The sequence below is a fragment of the Aptenodytes forsteri genome, unplaced genomic scaffold (genome assembly GCF_000699145.1).
Source record: "Aptenodytes forsteri isolate BGI_AS27 unplaced genomic scaffold, ASM69914v1 Scaffold207, whole genome shotgun sequence".
In the NCBI taxonomy this organism is placed as follows: domain Eukaryota; kingdom Metazoa; phylum Chordata; class Aves; order Sphenisciformes; family Spheniscidae; genus Aptenodytes; species Aptenodytes forsteri.
Window position 1 is genome coordinate 7,376,713 of NW_008794836.1, and position 16,737 is coordinate 7,393,449.

The 16,737-nt window shown below is 39.9% G+C and overlaps 1 long non-coding RNA gene across 1 annotated transcript in view; it reads right to left on the reverse strand.

Annotated features, from left to right (window-relative positions):
• The window catches only part of LOC103895002, a 33,194-nt gene extending 18,424 nt beyond the window's left edge, over positions 1 to 14,770 (reverse strand). Inside the window, exons 1-3 of the long non-coding RNA XR_657343.2 lie at positions 14,655 to 14,770; positions 11,032 to 11,263; positions 9,708 to 9,796 (exon numbers count right to left, since the gene is read on the reverse strand). This is a non-coding gene — a long non-coding RNA (uncharacterized LOC103895002). The remainder of the gene's footprint in view (positions 1 to 9,707; positions 9,797 to 11,031; positions 11,264 to 14,654) is intronic.
• Between the last annotated feature and the right edge of the window lie 1,967 nt (positions 14,771 to 16,737).

The window sequence follows — 16,737 nt, forward strand, 5'->3', positions numbered from 1 at the left end:
TAATAGGCATGAGAGGCACCCCACAGGGCAGGAGACAGAGGACCAAGCACTGTGTAGTGACGGAACAGCCAGTCTGCTCTGGTGGGCAAACAGCCCTAATGAGTTTAGGAGCGAGCCAGTCGGTGCCACTCAACCTTTTGTGCCAGGTATTGTCCCCTGGCTCTCCTTTACTTGGGTGTGCAGAAGCATCCAAACTGTTTGAAGGCCAAACTCAAAAGTCCACTGCTATTCAGTGAGACCACCTGTGTTAAAGGAGTACATCTGGGGTTAGGCACTCGCCTGATGGCAAGAATATTTTTAAAGAGAAGAACATAATAGTCGTGTTATAATAGTTATACCTGTTCCTAAGCCAGCCAGTAGAGCTGTAATGGTTAATTTACAGTGATGCTAGAGTAGGTTGAAAGTTTTCATTAAAGCTAGTTTATGTTGGCAAATTTCATTATGACAAATGATTTGAATAAACACTAAAAAATAAATGATGTTATTTGAATAAATAACAATAATATAATGGTAACAATAACAACTGAAAAGAAACAAAACACCATAACAAAGCAATGCTTTGTTTTTGAAATATTTTGCACAAAAAGTTTTGCTTTATTTAAAAATCAGCTGCTATTTGAAATAGAAAATAAAAGGATCCAAGGAAGGATCCAAATGTCAACAACATATTTGGATTTAAACATTTTGGGCAAACTAATTTTTTTCAGAATTTAATTTTGTACAATGTTTGGATTATTTTTTGGGTTTGTCCCCACTTAATTTAATATGAATATTTAATATGAACTTTCATATGTCAAAATTTTTCAATCCTGACATTTTTAATGGAATGGAAAATCCATTTGACAATTGACTTTAATTTGTATGCTTTTGAATTGTTGTATCAGCTTTTGGCTTCTTGTTCATAATGTCACTTAGCGGTGGCACTCTTCGTTCTTGAAAGAACAACTGCTACAAATACACAATACTTTTAAAATACCAAAGGGTAGATAAGCACGGTCGGTGTTGCCTTACAAAAACCATCTGCAGAATAGGATACGGGGAAGAAGCAAAACACCAACTAGAAGGCTTCTCCATGGCAAGCTCTTGTCCATTTGCACTTGCTCTGCTCAGTTCTTGAGTAGTATCAGTCGACAGAAGTCGGCCTCCCAGGAAATTACTATGGGTATCAGACTGGCTGACATCAAACCAGTACAATACAGATTAAGAGCTTGATGCAATTTCATCTTGAAAATGACTAAGTCAGGACTTGGAGTGATTGCTCTGGAAAGCAGAGGTTCAGCTAAAACTAGCTACAGTTGCCAGTAACGTATTGATTTAGTATGCCAGCTATAGAATCGATTATCTTCTGTCTGATTTAGCCCTCTGATTTCTCTCTACTGGAAGTGCAGAAAAGTCTCTCTCATGAAAAATATTTCGGCTCTTCCGCATCCTCCCACCAAATAAGCCTCCTACAAGTTTAAGGAATGCTTCACCATAGTCAGAGCCACTTCAAACAACCAGAGCTTAATGTTTCTGAAATAAGGTTTCCAGCAAGGGTTGCACATATTAATAAGGTCAATTGAGGGCACACCTGCAAATGCAAGGGTATTGACTACAGGCAAGTTAACCTCTCTGGGCATGATCTAACCCATCTAATCCACTGCCCTTTTCCCCCTTGGTAATAAGGCAGCTGGACTCCTAAAGGAATTTGTTTTAATTTCTTTTGCATTATGGACTTTTACCTCCTGATGTTACTATATGTTAGATTTGCTAAACATGAGCATAGTAGTTAGATCATTTTTAAAAGCTAATTGTATTTCTTGTGCTAATGAATTATTCATAGTATAATCATATAAATCCACTCTCCACACTGATGTTTTATTTTGCATACTAATCTGAACATTTTGCATTTTCCAGGTTTTGATCTACAGATGATCTTTGATATTGACCTATTCACAAATATAGGGTTTATGTTGCCCTCAGTGTTCTGGGTTTTTTTTTTAAATGCAGGCAGATAGCGCATATATTTCATTAATATATAAGAGACAGGCTTTGTTTCATGACTTCTTCTCTAACAAACCCTCCAGTTGTTACTTATCAAGGGCCTCAAGGAGGTTTTCTAAGAACTGGTGTAGATATCTCTGTAGGCTAGCTACAATACCCGCGTACCCAGATTTCATGCCCTAAGTCCTCCTCTGCAGTTTTCTCTACTAATTTCGGTTGCTCTTTTTGCTTCAAGAGCCAGAGCAATGCATCCAGAAGTCCCAGGAAAGTAATAGGAAGGGAAAGATGCTACCTTGACCTAAAGAACAAAGTATTGGCAGTTGTATAATGCTAGGGGCATATTGAACATCATCATACTATTGAGGCAATGCATGTAATCATTATGTCCAAGATCTGGTCCCTCCTTTGCCAGAAATAGTTTATGTTTTCAAGGTTCTCATCAGCTTCAATCAGCAATGGTTTAAAATTCAAATTGTGAAAAAAAGCTGGTTTAATTTTTTTAATTTATTTTTTTCTGAGGATTTAATACTGTATGAGAGAGTGTGTGGTTAAAGTTGTGTTGAGAGTGAAAGAGGGAAGCAATTCTGTAGAAATTTGACAAGCCATTTTTAAGATGCAGCAATTTTGTTATTTGCAAACCTTAGTCACAGCAAGCTTTTTTCACATCCATGAGGATTCCTACTGGAACAACTTAATCTTATCAAGCTGATGGTTAAAAGGTATTCAGAAAATTGCACCATAGCTTATACATTTGCATCATGATCTCATACCTTGTTGAAAGAAGAGTATTTCTCAGTAATACTAGGATAAGTTTTTTGTAATAAGAAGAAATAACCTTGAAGAATAGTGAGACTACAGTCCAGCAAGGCCTTACTGAAGGAAGGAGATTTCCTAAAGGAAATTTTCTGTCAGCCTCAGAAGCTGAGATGTATATTGTCAATGAGATGGAGAAACAGAAGGGAAGCTTCCCTTGAAGTAACCTGTGAAATTTTGACCTGGTGTTGATAGGAGGCTGTTACTGTACTTCTGAAGATGAAAACCTGATTCTGTATAGGATGACAGCTTTCCTTCTTATGAAAGCATAATTAGCCTGGAAGGTACAAATTTTTAGGTGAATGGAAAGATTTGACAGGCTTTCAGTCCAGTTGTTTGAGACCTGACCATTCTCGTGCTCAGCACCGAAGTCTCCCACCCCTCAGAAACACCAGGAAAGATTGTGCAGAGGTAGAAAATCACTGCTACACAGCTGGCTAGGTGAACGATATCTGATGCAACTTCTGCTAACATGCACAGATTTTATGATCATGCCTGTAACCAGAGGGCTGAGGGGACATGTTAATTAATCTGAAGGAAAAAAATATTGCCAGAGGCCAGCTGCTGTCTGAATTGATAGAATAGCTCCAACCAGCAAGACTACTCTTAGCAGTTTTGTCTCCCAGGTGCCTCAGGAGTACTTTAACTGCAATCAGGGAAAGGTGCAATTCCAATAATAACTTTCTTGGTTAAGAGGCTGGCTAGAGTAAGGGTCTCTGCAATGTGGCTGTAAACTGGCTTGGGACGTCGGCTTTGTCTTAGTGATGCTATGAACTGTGTGCTATTATTAGCAAATACCCTATGAACTTGTATCAGGGTTTAGAATTCAGCCCCAGACTCTTCTTCTTATTCATCATCCCCAGAAATAACAGGTGTTTAAAGAGAAAAGAGGAGATGCAGTAATGTTAATAAGGCTGCGCCTCTGTAATGTAGAGGTCTGGTTTGCTTAAAGAACTTCCTCTGCAGAAGGTGCTGTCTGAGAAGAGCCTAGCTTGACTTCTGGGTCCCTCAAGAGTACTGCTGAAGAGATATATCTTGTCAGTGAAGGTTGTCATCATCCAGACTGTAAATATACTTGTTTGATTGCAAGTTTGAGTGTTTTCTTTCAGCAAAGAATTCGGTTCTAATTCCTAAACTTTTCATCGTTAATTCTGCCCTTTGAGCAGTTGTGTCATACGCAGCACTAAACAATTGACTCACTATTTTAATAATATGGTCTCTCTAATCACTGAAACAAATGAACCAAAGTAACTTTTGATTTAATTTTGATCCTTATCTTTCAGCTTGCTTAAACTTTCTAATTCTGTGCCTTTCCAGCATCAAGAGCTCTGTGCCTAAAGGAACTAAAATTCGTAGACATATCTGGATTGGAGGAGCTTATCTCCTTAACATAATACCTGTCATATTAGTAAGCCTAAAGTTATATATACTCAGATAAGTATACATTTTTACAGGCAAATTTTAAAACATTTGAAAATTAATCAAATAATGTCTTTTTCTGGTAATTTATCCCTTAATCTTATATGATGAACTGTTGGAAAGAGCTAAATATGTGGTAATTAGTTTAATAACTAATCTAATATTGCATCATTATTTTAATATGTGACAAGAGTTGCATGCTAAATTTTCTTCTGGCATTTCAGAGGGGCTTGTTTATAGGATTTACAGAAGGAGAATGAAGGGCCATGCAATCAATGGCTTTGTAGCTGAGAGAGAGTCACCATGAGGTCACTGTTCGACAGATAAATGATGAATTTTTAAGGGTGATGCTTTATTCTGTAACCTTTTGACTTTAGAATTGCCCTTGTAACAGACAGCCATGAGCTTCAGCAAATAAGTGAAATGTGAAAAACAGAAAACAAGGCTTATTATTTGACCTGCTTGTTAGGAAAAGCTTCTTTTGTGTGCACAGTGAGCCTAAGTAAATGCTTGAATTGGGATTGTTGTTTTCTAACTAGCATCAGAAAATAAAGCTCGCATCATGTCAAACTCATTGTAATGACTAGGATTCTTCATGTTCGTGTAAAAGATGCACAGTTTGACCAGGACCATGAGGTAATGTACAGTAAATAGAGGATGATGTTAGAGAAGAGATCTTGCTGACAGGAATAATGTGATTCAGCCTCTAATGACTCAGGGTTTTAAGAAGTGTTTTGGAGTAGACTTCAATTTACAATTCTCCTTTGAATTGCACTTGCTTATCATTAAACCCTCCCAGCTGAAAGCCTCTCTCTTGCGCCTCAGAAAAGGATAGCGTCTTGCCAGGAAGAAATGTGGATAATGTTTTGCTCAGAGTGATAAATATTCACACACATATAATAAAGCCCCAAATGCCAGAGACGGCCTCTCTTTTGTAATGCCTCAAGCAACCCTAGGCCACCCAAGGTGATGGCCAGCCCCTCCTCCTACAGTCCGGCCAGGGACTATACCCCTCACATCCCTGGGACCAGGGTCCCTCTGGCTTTCTTTTAACATTTGTAAACTTTGCTCATTTTCAAAAACAGCCCCTGGTTTCAGTGTGCCCCCATTTTTTCCTGCCCAAATCTGAGGATTACTCCATCTTGAGCCTCTCGTCTAGAAACAGGGAAGGCTGATGGCTACTAGGGAGGCTAACAGGGCTTCCCTGCTTTTGTCTTCTGTTCTCCGAGTCTCAGCACTTGTATTCCCAGTGCAGCCCTGGGTCCCCTCTGGCCTCTCAGGCCTGTCTTTCACACCGGTGTCATGCACACCTGAGAGGTGAAATAGGAACTCCTAGTGATTTCACTTGGTATTTTCGGTGTCCATCATTTTCAGTGTCCGGTATTTTCAAAAGTCTGTCATTGCATAGAGAAAGAAAGCAAGGGAGCCAAGATCTCCCTAAAGGCTGAGCAGCAACAGGAAAGAGCAGGCTGAAATGGAACATTTCTGTTTTGCAGAGAAATTCTGGTATTTCAAAATTCTTTGTCCATCACTGGGAAAAAAGCTACACATACTGAACTCCCCTGCAGAAAATGTATTTATTTCCACCCCCTACAAATAATTGAGAAAAACTAAAGTATATGTTTCCTAACTAGCTAACTAAATATTTCTGAACAATTGTTTTCCTTGCTTCTTACTGAGCTGCTCCTAGAAGACCAGCAGCCTTTCAAGTTTAAGCTGAGCCTTTTCATTCTTCTAGATGTTAGCTAAATGTCACCAAGCTTCTGGAAACTGGAGAATTGAGATATTGAAAAACTTCTGCTACAGCCTGGGTTTCTGGGCTCCCAAACATGCTGCAGGAACCTTAAAACTTTGTGGGCTGCTAAGTCTGTGGTAATCCATACAGAGGGACCGCTACAGAAATCTCAACCCTAGAAATCTGGGTTCCTGTAGGCAGGAAGCAAAACAGTTTCCAGTGGCCTCCTTTTTTTAGCAGAGGTTCATCTAAAGTCATATATTTCTGCAAAACATTCTGCTATTGACAATTTGACACGCTTAATGGAACAGGAAACCAAACCCAATTTTGTTTGGAAATTCCCAGACATCTTTATACCTTGCCTGGCTCAGGGTGGAAAACAACTACCAATGCCTGCAAAATCAGAGACCGATTTTTGGAATCTTGCTCATGATAATAATGCCTCGGTTTCCCTATCTGTAAATTGTGAATAAATCTTCTTAGATCAACATTGTTCCTCTCAATCTCATTAATATCTGAGGACTGTTTGAGAGTCACTAGCTGTGCAAAGAATTTCTCTTCTCATGCCTGCAATGGGCGATGCATTGTTTGTGATGCTCTGTGAATCTCCAAACCTCACTTGCCTGACTTAAGACTGTAGTTGGGCTGCTTTGATGTCTTAGGGAGGGAGCCTAAACTCCCCAAAGTAGAAAATCAAGTTGAAACTTATTTCTTTCATGTGGTGTCTTATGGATAGGTACTGTGGGTGTTACATTTAAGTATGGAGGGTTGTACTTTTGGAAAATACCTTTAACACAGTCTGTGTGGGAGAGAATGATTTCCCTGCAATCTTTGATTCTCTTCTTTTTCTCAACCAATTATGTTCTTCTAAGAAGGGACTGTGTCAATGGGCATTTGTGAAGTTGGGAAAGTTAATGATGTTCTGTGCTCAAGAGGGATGTGATTCCTTCTCTTCTGTCCTTAAGGGTTAAGTGGTTACTCAGATAACCCAGATTCTGCATGAAAAGACCTCAATTACAATCAATTTTCCCTCCGTCAAGAAGTAAAATTTGCTAATCTGTCAACTGTGTTGATTCAGAGATCATATATGATTTGCTGCTAAACAGTGTGAAGACTAAGAAGGGTGAAAAGCAGCACTCCTGTAATACTTCTAGATACCAAATTCTCCGCAAATTCTCCAATGTGCTAATTTCTTTAAATGTGATAGGAACAAGCTCTTCCTCTCTGCCTGTCTGTATCTTCAGGTTGTAAAGGCAAGAGAAGGATTGCACCTTTTTCTTTTCTGCAAACTCAGCTCCCTCTCAGTCCCTTCTGATGGAGGTCTTTGGGCAATGCGATATATAAATATTTATTGCTCTGCCATAGAAAAGAGTTTATTTCTCTTCCCAGGGGCATTGGCCCCATGAAACATTATGAGTTCTGAATATTTTATTGCATGGTAACTCCACTAGCAGTTCCACTTCTCTTCATTATACAGCAGCTGAACATTACATTCCTCCTCAGGGATGCTGAAGTTTTCTCATGCTTTCCTAGGGCATGTTTTTCTGGAGTCACACGAACTTTTTTTTACTAACTAGAGGATGTAAACATCAAAGTGTCAACAGACTAAATGCCAAGTGACCAATGTGAGCAAACCGTCTTAAAAATCTGTTGTAATGAAGTTTGTAGTTACGTAGAGCTCTGTTTCACTGTACACTCAACCAAGTCAAACAGACTTACAACAGAGAGACTTTTGCTTCAGAAACCAAAAGCTGCTTTCTCACTAATGAAGAACTTTCATATAGCTGTTGGAGCCTTTGAGACTACTGAATGGCTCCAATTTCTTCTGGGTAGGAGGCAGTGGTGCTACACTCACCTTTGCAAGCTTGAGACAGTTTTACTGCAAGGAGGGCAATGAATGCTGTAGTCCTTGCTGCAGACTTGCTCAGATTCTATGGCTTTAAATAAACTCGATGGTCCGCTGTTTTCTGGCATGCCTCATAAATCTGCCTATATAAGTCTCAGTACATTCTGCCATCTATTACTCATGTCCATATTAGAGATAAAGTAATTCTCTTTGAACTTCCACTGCTGCCAAAAAGCAGAACATCATAATGCAGAACAAATACTTCTTCATGTTATATCCCCTTTATTTTTGTGTTTGACCCTTACATTATGTGGTGGGAAAAAGTTTGCAACTTCTTCTCTTGTTTTTGGAATGGCTTCCGCAAACTTTTTGAGCCCAGGTGGAAAGGGAAGAAACTGACTTTGCAATGCTTCCTGAAGTGACTAATATCTTTAGAATAATGTTTTGGAACAATTCTCGCTCTTTTGTTATAAACCCTGGAGCAAACATGTGGCTGATTAAAATCAATTAGCTGCATTTGTGGGTGAATTAAAAAAATTTGGTTGCTTACGCAAGCTTTAAATGAGGCTTTGCATCTTTCACACAAAACCTGCACTTCTCTGGAGGCTTTGAAATAACCTTCCCATGAAAGTTCTTGTCTGGAAAGTTTCTTGCATAACTTCAGATTTCCTTTATTCCTCGCAGTTTGAGGACACCTCTCCTTTTCTCCAAGTCCAGTAGCCTCCAGAGGATGCGGATGGACATAAGAAGAGCAGGAAGGGCTGTTCAGGTACGAAAATTTAATCTATTCACTGTTGGGATCCATTTTAGAGGACTAGGCAAAGCTTCAGACATTTCCCTTGCTTGGGCCAGTGTACTTTCTCTAATTAGAGAGGTAGGTTAAGTTATCTTCTCATTGCAGCAATTAACACTTGCAGTGACTGCCAGACAATTTTGTAATGATTCAGGAAGAGCATCCAACTTCAGAGAAAGCTGTAGTGTTCCAGTACTTCTTTGTCAGAGATGAAAGTTCACATTTCAGCTAGGAACAAGCTGCTCCAGAATGCCATTAGACCATCCTTGCACATAGTGCATAGTGTGCTGTATATTAATGTTCTTGCTATAAATAAAACATTAAGTTTATCCCATACATCTGATTTTCACATCTAAGTATACCCTATACAGCTTGGATTACAGTTGGGCATGTAGACAAAAAGCGTCATAGCGAAGGCAGACAAGAGACTACTCCACTTAATTCTGTGTAAATGAATCTTTCCTGTAGCAGTTTGCTGCAGTGAAATTCACCCATTTGGCTGCCCTAGAAACACTGAGACTGCATGTAGCGATGCTAGTGAATAGTTTCAGGCACTTATTTACAGAACATAACTGAAAATAAAAATAAAAATGCCTGTACCATTGTCGTTTTTGTTGTATTTGAATGCTGGACAGCTTCCTGTCTCCTGTAGTCTCAGGAGTGACTCTTAGTGTCAAGTAATAGAAGCAGAGGTGCATTGCTTCAACACCCTGGCATGCATGTGGTTAATAATGCACTTGGTGTTCCATGTTACTCTTCCTTTCAAGAGATTTGAAGGGGAATCATTTCAGATACAGGTAACAGTTGTCCTGCTTCTCCATGGATTACCTTTTTTAGTTTTTACCTTTACTCACTGTGTGTCAGAGCATACTTCACCTCAAGTGCTTCACCTTTTAGAAGAGGTATGAACCATAATTAGGTGTATGTGGCAGTAGCCTGCTGTTAAGCTATGTTTACGCATTAAACTTTCAAAAATGCAAATATATAGCATGATTTTTATACCAGGACAATAGGCTGCCTCACTTTTTATTTTCATTTGTTTCAGTGCTACTGGGAATCAGCCTGAACTAAATAAAGTTAAACAAATTTTAAACTTAAATAACTGTTTATGTACGTACTTGTATTGGTTTATCTGGATTCTTTAAAAGTCTTACAACTCTCCATCATGGTCAAGGCTTCCGTTAATCCTGTACAATCCCACTGAACTCTGTAGACATAAATGAGAGCAGAATGTGGCCTATGACATTGTATTGGCAAAAACATCTATTTGAGAATAGGATTGTTTCAAATAAATTCTACTGAAACTGAAACAAGTCATCTTTTAGTAGACACTGTTCTGGAAAACATTAGCCCCCAAAGTGACGAGTAAGTAAAGACAGGATTGTAATGGAATCATAACCAATGCTGCTGCGACTTGCCAAATATATAGCATTTAATAATACGAAGTGACAGCAATCTTGAAATTCTAATGCTTTAAAGCTATCCACATTCAGAAACAGGTTGAAAAATAACAGAGCAAATTGATAGGATTCATGTAAAAATTCTACTGGTCTGTCTGGAAAGAGTATCCTGTTAAATGAAATATCATTAAAAGCCTCCAGCTAAGAAGAAGCCGAGTGATACCCAGTGTCGAACCACCTTTTAAAAATAAATCCTCTACTCAGAATGGAAGTCAATGAACGTTGTTAATTCATGACTGTTGCACTGCATATTCCTAAATAGCTAGATTGTGTCCCTAATGCAAACAGTGGAGGGCATACAGAAGAGCTGCAGTAGTCAAGTCAGACAAACAAAATATGGATTAAAGTTTTAGCAAGTGGGCTAGAAAGAGCATAGGTCTCAGCCCAGCTAGATTCCAAAGACAGTAGTAAGACACTTTAATTACATGATTGATGTAGGCTTCAAAAGAAAGCACCGAATCCACAATGACCCCAAGGTCACAAGCATTATCTGAAGGATAAAAGAACTACCACAAATGGAAACTACCACAGATGACACCTGAGACCTCTGCGCCAGTGAACTAATCAATAGCAACTCAGTTTTGTCTGTGTTAAGTTTAACAAAATTTGAAGTTACCCGTGATTAAATATCACAGAGACAATTACACAAAACATCAAACTTCTTTGTAGGCTCTGCAGGGACTGAGAGGATATCCAAATATCGTCTGCATACAAATGACACAGCAAACAGGGTGGCTGAATAATGTTAACTAAGGGAAGTGTATAAATAGAAATCAAAATTGAAACCATAAGAGGATCACAGCCTTCCTGAAGAATGAATTCCTTCCAGCAGAAGTGAATTTTGTCAATACATATAAAACAGCGAAGACAAACTAGTCCAAGCTCCCAAATGGAATTAAAGAAAGGCCTGATAAATAGTCACTGGAAAGTCAACATCTAGTAAAATATATGAGCTGTTAAGTAATTTGAATATTTTATTCACCTTCATTAATACTTCTGGAAGCAGGAAGTCCCAGTGAAGTCAGCGGCTGTATTTCAGTTAAAATGAATAGCTTAAGCTATGTAGACGTATTAGTGATGTGCTCAGCCTTTCTCCGTAGATATCAGTAGTATTGTTGAATTGCAATAATGCACTAATACGAGAAGACAATTGCCGATCAATGATATTGTCTCTTGAAAGGCAGTGCTGCAACGACTTCCAACATCTCATCTACCTTTGGAATTGGAAAAAGGCCAGGCACAGACAGAAGTGGAGTTAAGTCATTGTTAAAGAAGTGAGAGTAACTTTGTGCGTACATTTAAGCCAGATGGAAGCTCAACTTGACAGGAAAAACATCAGGACAGGAGTAAGAAGCACAAGCAAAGGTTCACGAGTGGGAGAATTTCCAGACAAACCGTGGCAATGGCCAAAAAATTCTAGGCCATTTCCAAAAATTAATGTGGGAATTAATAATGATTTATGACTGTAAAACTGACATTAATTAAAGCAAGTTTAGCAGTATTCTTATGATTTAGATTTGATGCTATTACAGCTAGCTGGAAAGAGCATACAAATTACCCAGAAAAGGACTTTCAGCTCACCTACGAGGTTTTTTTTTCCTATCATGTTTGCATTTCTTGACCATGTTAGTGCAGGATCTGAGCCAAAAGCAATCACAATGGAATATGGATAGAGGATAAAAACTTACTAAATCCTTGCAAGGAAGGACAGTAGCAGAGTTCAACAGAAGGCAATGTCAGAGACTACAGCTTAAAATGCTCTCTGAAGTAAAAAAATTCAGAATATCAGCTACCTAAATACAAACCTGCGTATAAAGGTTTGCTGGGTTTTTTATGTGTGGGCTTTTTTTTTGAGATCTAACCGATCGCAAATACCAAATACAGAGAAAACAAATGCAAAGACAGTTGTTCCCGAAATCAATTCTTGGTTTCTAATAAATCGGGACAGGGAGGAGGGATCAGCCATGGACCATATGTTTCCTCTGCCACCTTGATTTAGTGGCAAAAATTGACCTTTGCTCTTCAGTTCAAAAGTCCAGGCCTTCTGTGAGCTTACATAATTAGATGTCAGCTGTATGGCAATAACGTAATGAAACTCAGGTGTGGATTTAGCAGGACAGCCGAGGGGGATGTGACCTCCTTCTCTCCCCCAGTTCCCCCCTCTCCCCTGCTCCACTTTATGCATGCTGCCTGCCGGTGCTCTGAGGCCCATCCCCATGCTCGCACCAGGAACGGGGGCGCCTGCTACCGGGTCCGTACGGTCCTGCGATGAGTCCTGCAAGGAGGCCGGAGTGGCCCAGACTCTGCGGGAGAAGCCGTGATGCAGGGCTTAGCTCTCCTGTTTAGATCAGGTGTGGCCTGACCTTGAAACAGTGCTGTCGGCTCCTAGTGCCTACGGGATTCAGGACTGAGATTAGGTGCAGGAATGGGCTCAGAGAGCCTGGGGGGACTCAGAAATACTTCCCAGCTCCAGGCATGCATTGCAGCCGTGTTCCAAGTATTGAGGGGAAACGTTAAGTGTTTGTTTCCCATCTCTGCCCCCATGGCCTGATGCCCGTAGAAAGGAAACTCCAGAAGGTGCACAGGCTACAAGGGGGCTTAGCTTGCACAGGTCAGGTCCCAGATCTGGACAATCAGTGCTTGTGGAAATTCAGTCACGGTGGGCTAAAACTTCAGTGTGTGATCCCACTTGAGTAACATAAAAACCAAGATAAAGAATGAGTAACTCGACCAAAAATTATCTATGTTTTGCATGTAAAATGGAATGGTTTGGACATTAAAGACTGAGAGAAACCCACTCTACGTCGTCCTAGTTAGAAACTCCTGCACAGAAGAGAGAGAAGATCCTAGTTCTACTACCTGCTTGCAAAGGAATCTAAACCTGCATCACCGCTAGACTGGGGAACAGCCTAACTGCATGTGCACATCGTTAGAAAGATATCCTTATTATAACTATTGTAACTAGTTACAAGGATCACCACTGCTTCCTCTATTATTTTATAGAATTCTCCCTTTGTTTTCAGTTTTGTTGTTGGGGGGTTTTTTGTTGTGTTTTTTTTGTTTGGTCAGTTGTTTTTTTTTGTAACAACATCAGAAATGCAATTATAATATTTTCATTTGAGTTTTTAAAAAAGGTATAATTTGACTGGAAATGAATTATTTTAGATCTACAAAAAACTTAAGAGGAAAATGACCATGAAGCAAATAAAACCTGTCAACAACCCAGACAGCTCTGAGCACAAGCAACAAAAAAGAAATTCACCTGTCCATCTCTTGGCAGGAATTTTCTTAACTCCTTTGATTTTCTTAACTCTTGAGAAAAATGAGTCCCTTCTTTAAGTCCCCTGCTGGCTATGTGACATACAAAAATAGCTCTTAACTCTTTCCCGAAAGCTTTGTCAGGTCACTAACTCTTTTATAACATCTCAGGCTTTCTACAAGGCATAACATGTAAAGCAGAGGTTAGTATTTCACATTGACTCCTTACCACCAGTATTACAAGGACAAAATCCATCATGGCCCTAGAATGTCCTTCTCTCTAGTCCTACTTGGTATTGCCCTGCTTAATGGATAAATATTGTTTAGATCAGAAATAAGACATACAAACACTGGTATTCATCCAACACTTCTAAACTTTTGCACACCACTTTCACATCTCTAATTTTGGAACTTCCAGACATTTAGGCTTCAGGAAGTTGAGAATTAAGCTGCTCTGTTTTGTAAATCTGGGAGAAATAATCTCTGCTTGTTTTCAGCAATACTAATATACTTATATCCCTATTAATAGTCTACATGTGCATCTTTGATCCTATGGTCAGGATTGGTGAGTTGATTACTCTTCAGTGGGAGCAGTTGATTGGGAGCAGTTCTTATTTCTCTTTTTTCTAGGTTTTCATATTTATGGGAATAAATCCACATAAGAGATTCCTTAAAAAAATGTATTGCTTGGGCAGAAGTCGTACAGGTGACCTCTGCCGGGTCTAGCTGCAGTGGTCTGAGACATAGCAGCCCAGCTGTACCCCCAGCCTGCAGACGACTTATCACTTATAGCAAAGGATGCAAAAGCAAATATTTGCAAGTTCTCCACTGGCAGCAGCTCACAGTCCAACATACAGGAGGCAAGCGGCGTTGAGCATTGACAGCTCAATGACAGCTACGGTTCCCCTAAGCCATAAATGCGGTTTTAAGTTTTCTACTACCATATCAAAAATACCATAAAAGAAAGGACTTATCTAGTACAAACTCATCCTGGCAGGACGGGTGTGCTGAAAAGACACTGGCATGCTACTTTTCTCTATCGGCATGGCCACAACAAGGTCACAATCTTTTTCACCCCTCCATCCTCATCCATTTTTCACCCAAAGTTCTTGCCTACCCTTCAATGCAGGCTCTGGAGCCCTGTAGCATCTCCTTCTTTTTGGGCACTGACATCAGACCTTGGCCATTATATCTACATGCAGCAATTACAGCAGATGCCATTGCAGTCTAGCCAGAACCAAGCTCCAGGCCAAAAGCGGCTCTATTGGACACATATACACATCAGCTCTGCTGGGAAAAGCTTAACATTTCCCCTCCTTGCCTTGGAGAAGTTCCTGCAGAACATACCTGTGTGTACTGCAACTATTTTGTTGGTCCGTGCTTCCCATTTTCTGCCTCTTGCCTCCTGCCTTCTTTACGCAGTCCACGGTGAACAGAAAGCTGATGCCAAGCCTCAGTGCAGCCGCATCATTTGCCCAGTCCTGCCAGGCATGGATACACGCTGTTGCTGCTATTTCTGTTGCTCAAGGGAGAGGCAAAAATAGCACATGGTACTTGTAATGCCAAGATTCCGGGGCATTTTGGCCTGCCAGTGGCGTGGTACTTTTTATGAAGCTATTTCCTGGGTCACCAGTTGACCTTGGAAATGGAGAGCTGGCCCTGTCTGAGTGAAGTGCCCCAAAATATTCCTGCTGTGCGGTAGGGCTGGTGTCCCGGTATGCACAGGGCAGAGAAGCAGGGAGCCGTCCGGGATACCAGTGACACGTGCTGGCAGGAAATCACCACTGCATGCTTTTGCTGATTTGGCTGTGCCTCGTGCTGGTTTCTAAACTGGCTTAAATCTGCCTTGCCTGGTGATCCAGCAGGTTAAGGCTCTGACACCCGTTATCGTGGAGCCATGGCTGTTAAGGGCTGCTGCAAGAGCTTCCAGGGGTTTCTCCTCCCAGCAGAACTGACACCCTGACTTTTAGAAGCTTTCAGTAATTTTTTCCCAAGTGTAATACGTGTAGTGGGCTGCTGTTCTTTCTTTAAGTAACACCGGTATCTTTCACAGGACTATTACAGAGAAACTGGTATCCTCCCTAGTAGTTAGGTTAGTTAATACTCTCCGTGATAAAGGAGTCTTGTGATTTTTCCATTACGAACCTTTCACAGCTTCACTATTTGCTGTAAGGCTTTGATATACTGCAAAAGAAACACCCTCAAGCTTCAGAATTGTCTTTTTTCTCTAAAACTCTCCTTCGCTACAGCTGAGCAAAAACTGTTAAAGAAGTTCTTTTCTTGCACATGTACATCACATATACAAATTATAATTAATTTTAACCTTACCTTAAAATATTCCTAAGAAATAACACATCCAAATTATATAATTTCACTATAATTAAAATTGAAGCTGCAAAGTAAAGTACTCAAAAGTTGGAAAACGACACAATCAAGGTTGGCTGTGCAATCATAGTTTGCGTCGCTAGTGCATATGCATTCTGGTACTATTTGAAAAAGCTGTTTGAAATTGTTGATCTTTCTTCTGACAGCAGGATCCCCTGCACTGGGTAGCTTACAGATCAAAACAGAATTTGCTTGGGAAATAGCGATTCTATCACCTCGCAATCTTCAAGTCTGGTTCTGTAGGATTGGAGGGGACGGGACATTAAGAGAAGTAGGCTTTGAATTTTTGTTTGCTTGTTTTATATGTAATATTAATTACTCTACTGGGGGATAGAATAACATTGCTTTGAAACATGTCAGTGCTATGGACCAACAGGTTCCAATCTCAGCCATACTGACTTGTCTGCCCACAGACTGTAAGCTCTGTCTTGACAGCTGCACACCCGTCCTTTAGGCAAAGTTTTAAACCAAAAAAAAAACCCCAAATTCTAACCCCTGAGCCCTGTTTTCCACTGATCTTAGAAACCACATAACATTTCATTAGAAATTTTCCTGTGATCATTGGCCAAAGCATATCATCTTTATTCAATATTTTTCTACCACTGACTACATGTATTGGTTATTTTCATTTAAAAGATTTGTATGCACCTACCATCATGGTATTTGGATGCATGACAGTACTATTCTCAGCTAGAAAAGAACCCAAATAGGACCAAAGGGAATATGATGGAGCAGCCAAGACAAATTTCTATGTTTTAATTTTGTTACGTTTGTAGATTTTTTGTTAGGGTGATGGTCTTTTAAGCCAGGTTTGCTGGCAAAACACACGATAGCCATATGAATTGTAAAGCCTCGCAAAAGTGCTTCCAAATTAAAGAGTTTAAAATCAACAGAAAATAAATGTAGGTCACATTCAGATCCTGAAACCAGCTGCAGTCACAGAAACAAACCTGGGCATACTTTAAAACATGTCTTTCATTTCTCATTAAACATTAAGGACTATGATTGCTTATTAGAAAATAATGGTGTACTGAATGCATTCCGA